This window comes from Nelumbo nucifera, chromosome 2 (genome assembly GCF_055504915.1).
Source record: "Nelumbo nucifera cultivar China Antique chromosome 2, China Antique-T2T, whole genome shotgun sequence".
Classification (NCBI taxonomy): Eukaryota; Viridiplantae; Streptophyta; class Magnoliopsida; order Proteales; family Nelumbonaceae; genus Nelumbo; species Nelumbo nucifera.
Genome location: NC_142650.1, coordinates 94,236,966 through 94,248,122, shown reverse-complemented (window position 1 = coordinate 94,248,122; position 11,157 = coordinate 94,236,966).

Here is an 11,157-nt window from a genome sequence, read left to right as displayed (position 1 = left end):
CCAAACCCACACGGGCTACTCACATTTTCTATCCACTCTCTACCCACCATGAATTATATTGGAGTCACAACTCTATTATGAATTGAGAGATGTGTGGCTGCAATTCACGGTGGGTAGAGAGTGGGTAGGAAAAATGAGTAGGAAATCTAGGTTCAACAAACCAATAAATGTGTAAAACACATAAAAAAAAAAGACTTTTAAAACTGACCAACCATCCAAGTTGGACACATCAGCCCAAGTCCATCTCAGAGTTGTATTGATTTACTCTTAAGGTTGAGCTTAGGTTGAATCAATGTGCTTCATTTGCATAATTGCATCTTTACATCTATCTATCTATCTATCTATCTATCTATCTATTTATTTATAAATATGGATTTTTCAAGACCTCTTATTTTAATGCATGTTATTATTACATATAAGAGAGAGAGAAAGAGATTATTGAAAATTAATAGTATTTTATTATTAAAACATACCAAACAATTATGAAAAAATACCCAAGCTAGAATTTATAGTAATTGTAATTTAAGCTATAAATAGCAGAAAATTACATTTAATTACCAAAAAGTTATATTTAATTACTAGAAAATTATATTTAATTAGTGTTATCCAAGAAAATTACTGTATTTTAATAACTAATAGTATTTTAATAAATTTAATTTTTATTAAAAACAATATTAATAAATACGTTATTAATAAATCAACTGTATTTATTAATTAAGAGTACTTAATTAATTATAGTATTTCTTAATTAATAGTATTTAATTAATTAGTGATATATTCAATAAATATAGTATTTTTAATACTTATAGTATTTTAATAAATACATTATTTATTCAAAATAGTATTTTATTATAGTATCAATAATAATTATAGTATTTTTAAATAATTAATTTGATTTATTAAAATATTTTATTTATTAATAAGTACAATATTAAAACGGTCCCATATCGTTTAAAAACTTATAGCGTGCAATTTATATATAATTTGAAGCCTAATAACTACAATTAATAAAACTACTAAAGTTAATAAAGATATTAAAATTTAAAAAGTTTTTTCTAGAAATTATTAAAAGTTATGAAATTAATAAAAAATAATTAGTAGTTCATAAATTATAAAAATAGAGATATAATTTAATAGGATAAATAAAATAAATATAAAAGGTAAAAGATTATGAAAAATAAAAATTAAACCATTTGCATAATGTCATAAGACTCCTTCTACTTAGGGATGATTATTTATAACTTAGCTCAACCTTGGGGTCAAGCAAATATTTTCTTCTAAGCTTGTCTAATTCATATCTACACCAAACCCAGGTATAAATTATTGATAGGATAATTAAACTTTAATAGGTTTATTAGGGGTGAGCACCATTCAATTAAAACCGAAAACCAAACAAAAAATTTGGGTATCTATTTTTTAAAATTTTTTGGTTAAATCAATTTTCAGTTGTAGCTTTTAGAATTGAAATTTGGTTAACCAAATTAATCGAACTTACTATTATTATCTATAATATATGATATATAATATGTAAGATATAATATATAATATAATTAAAGTTGATTTCATAATATATATTATATGCTATAATACGTGTAATAGAGTATATATTAATAAAATTCAGTTTTAACTGAAATAACCAAAAACCGAACCAAATATTTCAGTTTCAGTTTTGGCTTTTATTTTTTAGTTCAGTTTTTAAAAGTTTGATTTTTAATCGAATAAACCGAATTCTCACCCCTAGGTTTTATCTAGCAACAATTAAAAATTAGTATTGATAGGATAATTAAAATTAATAATAAAAAAGTAACAAATCATTTATAACTTAACATAACCCAATTAGATCTATAAATTTCTAGGCTCAAGCAACTATTTTCTTTTGAATTAGGTCTAGCTAAGATATGCACCAAGCCCACACATTATCAGGGATAATCATATTCGAAATCGAATTGAGCAACAAACTTTTAGAGTCCGATGATGGCTTTAGTAGAGAGGGCTCAAGCTAAACAATCCCAAATAAGCTCAACTTGGAAGTTATATGCATATATGGTAAATATTGTTATATAATATTTATATAATAAATTGGATATTAATATATATATTTATAATATACTATAATTAAATAAAACTTTTAATTTATAAAAAAATCATAGTTTTATAATTAACATGGGCAGTCCTGTAAGCCTATACAAATATTATTACACTTAAGGTGTGGGGTAGGCTAGGCCAAACAATCTTAAAAGTTGCTAATACATTATCAAAATTTAGCCTGAAATTTTTAATTTTTTGGTTCATCCGGCTACACAATGTGGGTAGCTCATTCCACATAGTTCCTTTGGCTTCAATATGATCAAAAAATATTTAAAAGAAACATAAGAATAATAAATGCAAGGGTTGCACTTGGTTTGGTGACTTTGGTCCTATCCAATTACGAATATTGTTTTTTTTTTTTTTTTTAAATAGTGATGGGTGGAAGAGTGTAAAGTTTTATCGATAAAATCAATGTAGTTTTTACATCGATTATTGGTGTAAAACTTTAGAGGTGATGAGGTTTACATCTATTATCGACATAAAACTATACTCCATCCAAACACACGCAAAACTAAACTCGAGTGTAGTTTTAGGTCAACAATAATCACACCCTCTTTCCAAATGCATATAAAACTGAACCAATGTAAAATTTACATTGGCTCTTTGTTTACATTGCATCCAAATGTAGCCTAATAGAAACACATAAGAGTACACGATTGCTTTATATTTTCAACTTTTTAAATAATTAATAATTATTCATATTTTATATACTACTTTTAATAATTTTTTTAAAATACAAAAATAACAATAATTTATTTCAATTAGGTTTATTCATCAAACTGGTGAAACCGATCAACCCGATCAACTCGACCAGAGTTGGTCAATTTTCTAGTATTTTAGGTCAGATTTGGTTCAAAAATTTACCAATTCGACCAAGTTGGATCAGTTTCACTTTGTCAATTTGTAAACCAACCAAAATCGAATGACATAACCATAGATATATTTATTTATATTATTTTAATGTATATTTGTATTTATAAAACAGTATTTTATTATGAGCTCCATTATTCTCCCGAGCCACTTGAGTCTGGTATTTCCAAACTCAAACTTGAATTGACCAACTACTCAACTCAAACTGAATTACTGTGAGCTGACTTTGAGAAATTAGCAAGCCAAACGCAAATAGCTTCCTTCAGATGAATATGGTGCAATTTCAATTCAGTTACGAAGAGTGTGGCGTTGACACAGGAAAGAGAAGCAAGTGCAAGGCATTTGTTTTTTTGCTTAAAAAGCAGCTCACATGCATCTAATTCTTTCCATTTGCGTTATAAATAAAGAAAAACCAGTTGAAGCCGTTACCCATTGTCTCTGTCACCTGGTGAGTGGTGACAGAGTATGATGCCACAGAATTTTTCTAAAGCGAGGAAAATATCAATCCGACATTTTTTTTTTTTTATGTTCGTGAACTGTAATCCCATGGGCAGAGTGCCTTTGATACCCACCGTTTATAGAGCATTCTCTCCATGTTTAAGGGGGCCAAAGTGGAGTAATAATTGGGCCCCACCGGAAAGCCCAACTCAGACCCAATGCCAAAATATAAGCCTGGATCCAGGCTTACATGGGCCAAGGTTGGACTGGGATCATGATTCTGGTCCAATTTTAATTCAAAACCCAGTTTTTGTTTGAAAATCATTGATTTAGTCAACAATTCATTAATTCAGATAGTTGAACCATTGACTTGCTTTCGGTGGGTCATGAATTATAGATAACGAGAATCAATTAAGCATCAATGATTCAGTATCATGGAAATATTACTCTTTTAGCTCAGAATCTATTCATTCCGTTTTGGTTAAGGTAAGTTGTCGCCTAGGTAGTTTTAGGTGTTACCCAATTGTTCCGAGATACCATGTATCATGATGTTAGTGGAGGACCAAATCTGCTCTCATCAATTATTATTATTATTATTATTATTATTATTATTATTATTATTATTATTATTATTATTATTAATTATTGTTGTTACTTTGTATATAAAAAAAATATTATTTTATCCCATATGGTTGCTTTTTCTTTTTTCTCCACGCATAAGTGGCATGTGAAATTAGATTCCCAACTCTTATCAATTCAGCTGATAATAAGGCCATTTTACTATTGGGTTTGGTGAACTGACTATATGACAAACTTTTTTGGAATAATTAATTCCTTTCAATATAAAGACAGCTGTTGAACTAATTTGTTAATTAAATGGTTGATGTACTTATTACTACATTTCCACTCTATGGATTCTTAAAACAGCTAAATATTCAGTTGACACACGCATTGCTCAAGTGCCCAATGGTCCCTCGTGGAAGCAATGGGCTCATTGGGCCTAAGGCTCAAGCCTTAGGTCAAGCCCAAATTGTTCAACATGAACATAATTAAAACTGAAATTTGATGCTCTTGGGTTGGGCTCGAGTCTATTGGGCTCCGGTTGGTCAATCAGCCCACACTAAAATTTAATGTGAGCATATGCATGTGTGTATGATTTATCAAAACGTAAGTGCATATGTGTTCATATATACATATATGTATGCACATAGGTGGGTTATGCTTGGGTTAGAATAAGATAGGGTCAACCTCGGGTTAGCTTTGGGCTACCAAAAAATAAAGAAGCTTGAACTTTCGGACCAGATCTAGCCTTAAGGACCAAAAATCGAAGCCCAAAATGTGTAAAATTTGTGGGTTGGGTTGGTCCCGCTTAAGTAACACCCCTAGTGGGGTGGCATATAGCTGGTCTACTTTCTCTTTGCCTCCATCTTTTGGGACTTAGTATGTGTTAGGAACCTAAATGGACCCATATACAAAGTCCCCGTAGCCACCTAATTATTGTTTGTTTTACTTATAATTAATACATTGAAACTGTCTTTTGTGTTAGACAACGTATGTTCTTAGCTCCAATCAGATTGTTGTACACAAACATTTATTAGTAAATAAATAAAGTACATCGTTATTTTATGTTAAATTTGTATACTTCTATGAATTACTCCTTAAACTGGACACTTATAAGTCTCATATTAGTTTAAAATGTTCTTAACCATTCGATAGACTTAGGGAGTTTATCCTAACAAAGCTGACATTAGTGTGTTGCTAAATTGATGGAGTAGCTTGTTTCAACTGCTAGGGTTCGACCCTAAGCATAGCCAGTGGATGTTTAAATGAAACACTAAAATGCAGACCAATTTCCAATTATGCCCTAGACCTTCGAGATAGATGGACAAAACTAAAATGTTATGCTTGACCCCAAACTTGATTATTGATGGAGGGTGATTTGGCTTGACCTTGCAGTACGGGTACACGTGGGTGTGACCTTGCTCAAACAGTGACTCAGCATGACAGCGCAACGGACGTGACCAAACCTTCTCCTCAGGGTTAAGGCACTTCGGGGGCTCCCGAGTTCGGGGCACCCTGACTTCTCTAAAGGCCCGAGCTCCCCCCAATGGACCTCGAGCCACTCCCAGATAGGAACGCACCGATCCATCTCTAGACACCCCGAGGCATGGACACCTCGGGTCAGCCAGCTCAGCATAACTTGCTATGGGCAGCTCGTCACTCAAAAGACAGCCCGGCTCAGGGTAATTCACGGAAGGGTAGCTCGGCATTCCGCAGGAAGGCTTTCTGCTCGACCGTCGTATCCGACAAATCTGTGGACAGCAGACATGTCCCTCATTAGAAAGCACCACGTCTGTCACCTTCAGAAAGGTGTCCCGCACCTGACAGGCACGTACCCTGCAATGACGGCCCCGCGCGTGCCACCTCAGCCTTGCCAGTAACAGCTGTGGCAGACTGACAGTGGCGGTTATACCTGCCCTGTTAGAAGCAGAGGGCCTGCAGCAACGAAATTCAGTTATAAGGGGCTTATTATCAAGGAACAAGGTATCTTCAAATCACCTGTGCAATCTTCACTCTTAGCCTTCGTTTTCCCTTTGCTTATTGCACAAAATACTGACTTAATCATCGGAGTGTTCCCGCCGGACAAACCCCCGGGAGTTCTTCTTCCCTCTCATTCCCAGGTGCCTCTCAGGAGCCACGCGAGTGCCAGCTAGGAGTGACCGGATCGCGCTACATCATTTGGCGCCATCTGTGGTAAACGCTTCAAAAGGCCTTTCTCTCTAAACTCTCACAGTTCTCTTCTTCATTGAAAAAATTCAGCACTCATGGCTTCCTCTAGCAACGTCGGACGAAGCACGGAAATGGATAACTCCAGGGAACAACCCCAGCTTCCTACTGTCTGTATCGGACAGTTCACCGTCCCCCTCTCGGTGGACGGAATCCCCAGCTTGAATGTGCCTCTTACAGTGACACCTATCGTCGCCCCACTCCCTGTTACCGTCGGAGTGACGTTCACCGAACCTTCGGTCGTGCCCCCGATGGCCAGCCTGAATCAACTAGAGGACTTGATGCAGTGCATGCGGGCCATGCAGGCCCAAATGCAACAGTTCCAGCAACTTCAACTCTATCAACAACATGTGCTGCACCAGGTCTCCCAGTATCAGTATCAGCAGCAGTTCCCCCAGCTGCCTCAACCTTAGCTTCAGCAGTCGCAGTTCCTGCCTCGGCACCCAGCCTCGCAGCAAGCTAGGTCTCGTCGCCAGGACGAGCACCCCTCTAGCCAGGGTGAGGCCCCCCAAAACCTCCCAAAAAACCAAGCCTCCCCCACGGCAGACAAGAGAGATCGGCTGCCCCGGTCCCGCCACGGGCGGACAGGTCGGGAGTACCCCAGCTCGCCAGGTCTACATCACCTCGGTAGTCAAAGTTTGAAACCCTGATCCTTGAGAACCAGTTCAAGATCCTGGCAACAGACTCCAAGCAGGACCCCTCTGTCTGCAGCCATCACCAGCAGACCGGGCTACTTCCTACACAAACCATTCCGGACAGCGCAGAGGTGAGCAACACGAACGCCAAGCCCATCAAGAAGCAGAGACGCCGCCGCCGAGCTCGCCGATTTGTTACCCGCGATTTGCCCGAGCTCGGGGGCAAAGAAGAGGTAAGCTCGACCGAAGTCAAAGCTCCCCTCTTCTTAGTTCCATCCCTCCTGTCTTCCGAACTCCTGGCAGTCCCAATGCCCAAAGACTTCAAGCTCCCCCCTCTTGACAAGTATGACGGGTCATTTGACCCAAATGATCATGTAGATGCCTTTCAGTCACAGATGCACCTGGCGAGAGCCAGTGAGTCATGCATGTGCATGGCCTTGTCCACTACTATTAGAGGAGCAGCCCGCACGTGGTACCGGAACTTGGCACCTGGGTCGATAAGGAGTTGGGCGCAGTTCGCACAAACCTTCACGTCCCACTCCGTCACCAGCAAACGGTGCCCGCGAACTGAAGAAAGCCTCCTCAGCATAGTGTAGAGAAAGGGAGAGTCCATCCGGGGTTATATCAAGCGGTTCAACGATGCCTGTATGCAAATACCGTGCCTGGACCCGCCGTACGCCTTGCAGCAACCAAGAAGGGCGTGACACACAAAGCGTTCAAATGACACATGGTCGTCAACCAACCAGCGAGCATAACCGAGTTTCTGAAGCTCGTGGACAGGTTCATAGCCACCGAAGAGGAGATCAACCAAAAGGGTGAGGGCGTGCCCGAAAAAAGAAAGAGGGAGCAACCGAAAGAAAAAGGATACAGCTCGGGGGGCAAAGCCGGGTTAATTATTCCGAGCTCCTGTAGCGGACCGAGCTGATTACACCCCACTGAACGCGAAGTGGACCAAAATCCTGATGGCGATCAAGGACGCCCCGTACGTGAAGTGGCCACCCCGTCTGAGGGGGAATCCCAATGAAAGAAATAAGAATCTGTATTGCAGTTTTCACAAAGATCACGGTCACAGTACCAGGAGTTGTAAAAACCTCAGTGACGAGATAGAGGAGCTCATCCGTCGCAGATATTTGAGAAACACTGTACAAAATAATAATAATAACAATAGTAATAAAACAAGTCGGCAAGGGGAGCACGGCAAGGATGCTCCCGAGTCCAGCAGTAGGCCGGCCGAACAACCGCAGAGGCAGCCTCCGGAGGAGAGGCCAGTTCGGGGGACCATCCACATGATAGTGGGAGGTTCGATTGTTGCGGGTTGCACTTCAGCAGCAGCTCGCACGTCAGTTTGTGAGGCCACTCGGGAGGAGCAAAACCCCCAAAGCGGCCAAGGACGGAAGACCCAATTTTCTTTACAGAAGATGATGCGCGAGGGGTCTACTATCCCCACGATGACGCGCTGATAATCAACGACTTTGAGGTCAGGCGTGTACTCGTTGACTCAGGCAGCTCAGCCGACATCCTCTTCAAAGCCGCGTTCGACCGGCTTCAGTTGCAGAGAAGCGACAAGCCTACAGACACTCCTTTGGTGGGCTTCGTCCATCCCCTTGGGAAAATAACAGTACCTGTGGAAGTTGGCACATGGCCTTGCGTGGTCAGTTTCAAACACGACTTCCTGGGGGTCGTGACCCCCTCCCCCTACAATGCCATAATAGGTCGACCAATCACCCATGTCCTGCGGGTGGTGGTCTCCACCTACCGTCTGGCTATGAAGTTCCCTACAGACTTCGGTGTGGGGGTAGCGCGGGGCGACCAGCTTGAGTCCCGCAAGTGCTATGTCACAGCCCTGAAGGGAAAGACCAAGGTAGCCGATGACCTCGAACTGGAGTGACCTACGGAGCAAGGCGAAGAACGAGCCGCGCCCGCAGAAGAAACCGTCGTAGTCTTGATCTCAGCGGCAAACCCAGCTCAGACGCTTCAAATCGGCGCTTCCGTCCAAGAACCTCTACAATTCGAACTGGTAAGTTTCTTACATCAAAATTTGGATATTTTTGCATGGTCAGTGGTAGAGATGCCCAGTATAGACCCCAAACTCATAACTCACAAGCTGAATACTGATCCTGTAGTTAGGCCCGTTAGACAAAAGAAACGCAACCTAGCCCCGGAGCGGTAGAAAGCAGTCGACGAGGAGGTCGAGAAGCTCCTCGCAACTGACTTCATAAGAGAAGTCCACGACTCGAGCTGGGTAGCCAACCCCGTCCTGGTAAAGAAGGCCAATGGCAAGTGGCGCATGTGTGTCGACTACACCGACCTGAACCGGGCCTGCCCAAAAGACTGCTTCTCGCTCCCCCGAATTGACCGCTTGGTGGACGCGACCTCAGGGCATGAGTTGCTAAGTTTCTTCGACACCTATTCGTGCTATAACCAAATCAAGATGGACCCGGCGGATGAAGAAAAGACTGCCTTCATCACGGAATTCAGCCTGTACTGTTACAAGGTTATGCCCTTCGGGTTGAAAAACACAGGGGCAACCTTTCAAAGGCATGTAAATAAATTGTTTGCGCCGTTAATCGGCAGAAAAGTAAAATGCTATGTAGATGACATGGTCGTCAAAACTCAATTCTCACATGAATTAATACAAGATTTGCATTATGTTTTTGAAATTCTGCGTAAGTTTAATATGCGACTGAACCCAAACAAGTGTGTATTTGGTGTGACCTCGGGCAAGTTCCTAGGATACGTCGTTAACCGGCGCGGCATTGAGGCCAACCCGGATAAGATTAAGGCTATTTTAGATATGAGACCACCCCGGAAGTTGAAGGAGGTTCAGAGGTTGAACGGCCACATAGCCGCCCTGAGCCACTTCATGTCCAAGTCGGCGGACCGCTACTTGCCGTTCTTTAAGGCAATTAAGAGCAAATGGTTCAAATGGACCCAAGACTACCAGTTCGCGTTCGACGAGCTCAAGAAATACCTCGCTAGTGTGCCGATCTTAACCCGGCCCGAGGAGGGCGATGTTTTAGAACTGTACCTCTCGGCGAGTGATGAAGTGGTCAGTTCAGTACTAATAAAGGAAGTAGATCGGGTCCAACGACCCATCTATTATGTTAGCAAAGTATTGCAAGGAGCAGAGACGAGATACCCAGAGATGGAAAAGTTAGCATACGGACTGATAATCGCAGCTCGGAAGCTTCGCCCGTACTTCCAAGCCCATACTGTTATCGTCCTCACCGAAAAACCTCTGTGGCAAGTCTTACTTAAGCCCGAGGTCTCTGGTCGGTTGACGGAGTGGGCCGTTGAGCTCAGTGAGTACGACCTCCAGTTCAAGCCGCGAACTGCCATTAAGTCCCAAGCCTTAGCAGATTTCATCACCAAGTGAACGTTCAGCTCCGAAACTCCTAGGCCGGTTGAGCATGACGTCCCCAGTTCGGGCGAGCTCGAAGCTCCCAAGCCGGTTCAGTCCGAGCCCCGTGAGGTAGCAGCCAGTGTGGCATCTCTTCTAGCTAGGCCAAGTGCGAGCTGGGATGATGAGCCCTAGATCCTTCATGTAGATGGCTCCTCGAACCAACAGGGCAGCGGTGCCGGAATAGTTCTGCATGGCCCAAGCGGTACGAAACTAGAATACGCGCTATGCTTCGGGTTCGCGGTGTCTAACAATGAAGTAGAGTACGAGGCATTGATAGCTGGACTAGCCTTAGCCAGAGAAGTAAAATCCTAGCACATCGTTATCTGCAGCGACTCTCAGCTCGTGGTCAACCAGGTCACTGGCGAGTACGAAGCTCGCGAGCCGACCATGGTCGCCTACTTAGCCCAAGTCAGAGAGGCCCTGCTCAACTTCCAGTCACACTTCATCAGACAAATCCCTAGGTTGGAGAACGCTGAGGCCGACGCCCTGTCTAGGTTAGCCAGTACCAGCGACATCACCATGAGAACCGTGTACATAGAGGACCTATCTTGGCCTAGCATTCTCAGGGGGCAGAGGAGGTCGCTCCCGTCGTTCGAGCAGAGTCGAGCTGGATTGACCCGCTCGCGAGCTTCTTGCTACACGGGACCCTCCCTGCAGATCGCAATGCAGCTAGAAGGGTGCAGCACCAGGCAGCCAAAATTGTCATGATAGATGAACGACTATACTGGATATCTTACACGCTCCCCTACCTGCATTGCTTGCGACCTACCGAAGCCGAGCTCGTACTCTACGACACTCATGAGGGTCTGTGCGGCGGACACTTGGGAGGCAGGGCCCTCACCCAAAAGGCACTTCGACAAGGGAGGCATTGGCCAACAATGAAGGCAGATGCCATTGAGCTCGTCAGAAAATGGAACAAATGCCAGAGACATGCCA